The sequence below is a fragment of the Gekko japonicus genome, unplaced genomic scaffold (genome assembly GCF_001447785.1).
Source record: "Gekko japonicus isolate JY-2015 unplaced genomic scaffold, Gekko_japonicus_V1.1 scaffold651, whole genome shotgun sequence".
Taxonomy (NCBI): domain Eukaryota; kingdom Metazoa; phylum Chordata; class Lepidosauria; order Squamata; family Gekkonidae; genus Gekko; species Gekko japonicus.
In genome coordinates, this window is record NW_015161970.1 from 564156 (window position 1) to 569764 (window position 5609).

Here is a 5609-nt window from a genome sequence, read left to right on the forward strand (position 1 = left end):
TTTCACCAGGGAACATGGGCGGGCGCCGGATGCCACCGGAAACGCGATCAGACGCCCGCCCTTGCCCCGCGGTTTCCGGAAACTAGTACCTCGGAGGTACTAGTTTTTTGCCGCGTGGTTTCGGCAGGAAGCCTCGTTTGAGCCACGGGAGTGCTACACTTCCCAGATGTGCCGGTGAGATCGCGCCCGGAAAACCCGCATGTCTTCCGTCTGACTCGCATGGCTAATGTTCCGTGTGACCGCAGCCTGTGGTTAATAAAGCAACTTCAGACCATAATTTAAGATCTTGACTAGATTTGCCCAATGGACTGGCTCATATTTGGATGAGCGGTCTAATCTTAAATGTTATTGGTTTCACATGATGTCTGTTTCAAACGACAGCCTGAATAGATTGATTCACCATTGTTGGCAACACTGCATGTAGCCAGCATGGCGTAGGAGATGGAAACTTGGGAGACCCATGTTCAAATCCCCAGTTGTACCATGTAAGCTTGCTGGGAGACCTTGGGCCTTTCACAGACTTTTAGCCTGACCTACTTCACAGGATTGCTGTCGTGAGAAAATGGAGGAAGGGAGAACGATGTTCTAAGCCACTTTGAGTCCCAGCTGAGGAGAAAAGCGAGATGTAAATAAATAAATACATTGTATACATACAAATAAATGCTTGCTAAACATTGTGGTGAGTACAGTCCAACTTCTCCTCAAGAGCACTGAGGTGCTGGATTCTTCTCATTCACTTCTCATTCAAAGGTAGTCAGTTCCAATGAAATGGACACCACAGTAACAAGATCCCAATTTGCAGTTTGAAAGATATAGCCCTGCAATAACACTATAATTACAATAATAACACCAAGATGGGTAGCTGTGCTAGTCTGTCCGTAGCAGTAGAAAAGAGCAACAGTCTAGTAGCACATTAAAGACTAACAACATTTGTGGCAGGGTATGAGCTTTCGTGAGTCACTGCTTGCTTCTTCAAAACCTGAGCAGTGACGAAAGCTCATACCCCACCACAAATTTTGTTAGTCTTTAAGGTGCTACTGGACTCTTGCTCTTTTTTAAATAATAATACCAGATATACTAAATTTAATCCCATCCCTTTGAGACCTGCTGGAGGTAGCTCATAACTGAAACAAAACAATTAAAAAAACCTAAACGAGTCTGTGCATAAAACAAAAACAAAATCAAATTAAATTCATAAAACAGTCAGTCCTCAGGCTAGAAGCAGGCCATAAAACTCCAAAGTTAAAAACAATGTCTTTATCATGTGTGTGTCTGCTGCTGCTGCTGCTACTGTCACCTCTCACTTCCCCAGCTCCTCCAGTTGACCAGGAAAACACAGCCAGTCCGCAAAATGTCTGAAGAACTGTAAGATGAGGAGGCTTCTGAATCACTTCTGAATCTTGGGAACAATTTTGTTCAGCTTGGAGCCCTTCTGATATTTATGAATAGGGTGTGGTTTGGGTTGGTTATGATTAGAGAAGTTTCAGATACAGAGACCTATCAGTTTCTAAACGTTCCGGAGATGAGAGTGAAACTGGAAGAACTCTAATACACTCGTGTGCATATTATTATTAAGCATCCCCACCATGATCCCAGATGACAACATAAGGACGCTGTTTTCCCAGGGAAATATATCACAAACTATCCTTAGTAAACAGATACAGTTAGAGCACCAGCACATTCAGTTACGGCTTCTTTGTAAAACAACAGAACTTGTTCGTTTTGAGCAGGAAAGACAAGGATACAAAGCAACATAGGCAATAATGGAATGAAAGCAGCAGCAGGCCATATCCTATATTCTACTAATGCTGAACAAACGTCAAGTAAACTATTCCTCCAACATTTATCTGTCTTCCTCTATCAGTGTCTTCTGCCAGCAGGTGAAGACTTCTTTGCTTCATTTGGCATGTCCCCAGTAACGGTTATTGAAATATTTCTACTGCTTACAGAAAGCCATGGCTGCAGCAGGGCCTTCTAAGTACTGGGATGAGGTTGCCTGCCAGCTTTGTTTCCTGCCCACCCAACTCAGTTCTTCAGCAGTGCTACAGAAGAGGAGTCACTGGGGCTGCTTTAAGCATTGTGGCCTGGGAGGAGTAGCTCCCTCCATACACCATCACCACAGATCTGTTGCTGAAATTTCTGGGAATCAGATTCTCCTAAAGGGATAGCAACTATGGCAGGAGGTGGGGTGAGTTTCTTCTCCTCCACATCTTCAGTGTAGCCCCCCCCTTTTTTTTGTCTTTTAAAAACCAGATGTTGTGTTTCTTTTATTTCAAACTCTTTTTTTAGCTATTGGTTGAAAAGGAGGAGGTAGAAAGATAAAGGTAGAGGTAGAATAGATAATCCCACACATTTTAGATTTTTAGTTAGGATTGTCAGCTTAGGGTTGGGAAACACCTGGACATTTGGGAGCAAAGTCTATGGAAAGTGTGGTTTGGGGAGGGTAGTGACCTCATTGAGGTACAATGCTACAGAGTCCACCTTCCAAGGCAGCCATTATTCTACAGGAGAACTGATCTCTGTAACCTGGAAAGCAGTTGTGATTCGGCAAGATCTCCAGCCACCACCTGGAGACTGGCAACCCTCGCAGAGTCTACACAGTCAAACAGAGAAGAGATGTGAACAAGGCAAAGGTCCCACTTCCTACGTACCAAGAAAAATAGCTATCTGCACTAATTCAGAGGCTTCTAGATTAGGGAGCCCTGCAGTGTTACAGAAGAGACATTAAAGCCTTCTCTCCAGGGATATCAGTTCTGGAAGCCTTATGTGGGGAGGATGAATATATCCACCCTCAGGCTGAGCACTAATGCTCCCTTTAGGTACCATGCTAAAGAGAACCAAATGGTAGGCTTAAGGCCTTTAGTTGCTGCCTCTGAGGTATTGTCCCAGTGCAATGCTCTTGGTTGTGAGTTTCATGGCAACAGCAGAACAATACACACATGCAGAGCCATCATCATTATAGAGCTTGGGGGTAGCAGTAAAAAGAGGGCTTCTGCTGGTGTGCAGGCATGTGGATCATGTTGTGCACACCTACTTCTGAGAAAATGTTCTCTGCGAAAATCTGTTTCTCAAGGCACAAGTAGTATGTTTTGTCTATTCACATGAAATGAAACAATTATTACTTCTGTGGAAAAGACAATGAGAAGAGTGAAAGCAAACCATCTACATATTGAAACCACTTCCTTCCAGATAGCCTCATTGAAGGTAATTATTTTACAGCAATGTGCTGCTGCAATGGAGGTTTAACAACAATAACAACATTGAAAATTACAGAAGTGAGCAGCAAACTCCCATATTTAAAGGGTGTGGAATGAGTTTTCAATATGTGCAATGGGATCAAAGAATACTCTGCAGATACTATGAAATATTAAGATTTAACAGGACTGCACCTTGAACAGAAGACAACATTTACCTCAATGAGCTTCTTGAGCTTTACGAGTCCACCACAAAGAAAGCACTTGTGTAAGTATGATTTGACTGTTGTGGGTGGGAAATGAGTTAAGCGATATTTTTATTCTGCTTAAACTATTCAGTGTGACATTAAACAGCTGCAAGATGAATGAACAGTGGCTGAGATAATTTTTATTCATGATGAGCACTAGTGAAAATAAAGGATGTTATCCTCTACATAGTTAGACCAGTAATTTAAAGGCATTGACGGCAACAGGTCAAATCATGTGTCAGATTGCAGCCAGAGGAGAAAGTTGACCAGGAACTACAGATAAGGGCTACAATGACTTGAACATGGAGTAAAATTAATACAGCTTTGGTACGATGGAAACTGCCGATCTTATCCATGCTCAGAATCAGCTGCTGTCTGTATAAATCAACAGGCTCTTTCTCTTTTTCTCAAATAGACATAGTGTTGATATTTACTTGGACTAGAACTGTAGATAGCTTTCAGGGAAGCACAAAGCTGTATTTGTGTGTTTTCCAGAAAGTTCATGTGGAAGAAACAACGCTTTAGACAAGTAGCCAGAATAAAACAGGATTTCTTTTTCTAGCTCCCTATTTCCCCACCCCTCCAAGTTAGTGCTTTGATTCTTTCCTTCATGCAGAAATGAAAAATTATAAGAAGATGCAAACAACATGTAAACCCAGAGGATCTGTATGTCCAAGGCTGCAATACTACCATTCTGAATGGATGACTTCACTGAACTCATTCACTTTTAAGTAAATATGAATCTTACATGTGAGTAAGACAGTTCAGCTGAACACAGGGATTTTATCATGTAAACATGCAGAGGACCCAAGTGTTTGTAATCACTTTATTTTATTTTAATTAACTTTTGTATAATACATATCAGTCACTGAAATCAGTGAGATAAGCAAGCTATACATAAATCCATAGTTCAATGAGACAAGTAGAATATAAATATCATATTCATGCAAATCCAGTGCAGTTTGTTCTCTGGTTTGTGTGCCCAGCAAACCTCATTTAAAGGGACCGTGGGGTCTTTAAATGGGGCTTTCAGAAAGCAGCAAAAGCAACTGAGCAGTGGGGGTGCTCCCAGCTGCTCAGCTGTTTAGGACCTTCTTGTGCAGTCAATTTAAAATTTAAAGGGACTGCACAAGAAAGCCGGGAAATGGGGAGCAGCCTCTTTGTGGTTGAGCACTGCTTCAACTGGGGAAGTCCCTGTTTCTCACCGGATGATCCAGGAAAACCTGGATGCTCACCCAACCTCCTCCGTCACCTGAGGATGCCCCCTGGACCTCTCATCGGGAACTCACCCAGGAGACCAGTGGAGGAGGAGACTGGTGGCAGAGAATGGGTGGCCAGCTGAGGTGGTCAGGAATCCAGTGAAGTTTGTTCTCTGGTTTGTGTGCCCAGCAAACCTCATTTAAAGGGACCGTGGGGTCTTTAAATGGGGCTTTCAGAAAGCAGCAAAAGCAACTGAGCAGTGGGGGTGCTCCCAGCTGCTCAGCTGTTTAGGACCTTCTTGTGCAGTCAATTTAAAATTTAAAGGGACTGCACAAGAAAGCCGGGAAATGGGGAGCAGCCTCTTTGTGGTTGAGCACTGCTTCAACTGGGGAAGTCCCTGTTTCTCACCGGATGATCCAGGAAAACCTGGATGCTCACCCAACCTCCTCCGTCACCTGAGGATGCCCCCTGGACCTCTCATCGGGAACTCACCCAGGAGACCAGTGGAGGAGGAGACTGGTGGCAGAGAACGGGTGGCCAGCTGAGGTGGTCAGGGGAGGAGACATCTGCAGTGAGCCATGCAGCAGCAGCAGGGCTATGACCATGGGCTGCAGCAGCAGTGCAGGAGCCAGGCCCACCCAAGGAGCCCAGGGTGGGGGAGGTGGCACCGGCAGGGAAGGAGGCCACTCCAGGCCAGGGATCATGTGGTTTGGGTGTCTTCCAGTGGCAGCAGCAAAGCCAGGCCCAGCAGAAAGCTGGCCAGCCACAGGAACACGCCCAACCCATGTGGTCCCTGGGCTGCAGTGGCCTCCTTCCCTGCCAGCACCATATCCCCCACCCTAGGCTCCAGGGGTGAGTACGACTGCTGTACTGCCACCGCAGCCTGTGGCTGTGGCACTGCTGCTACTGCATGGCTCACTGAGGCCGTCTCCTCTGCTGCTCAGCTGTTCTTGTGGCTTTCTGCTGA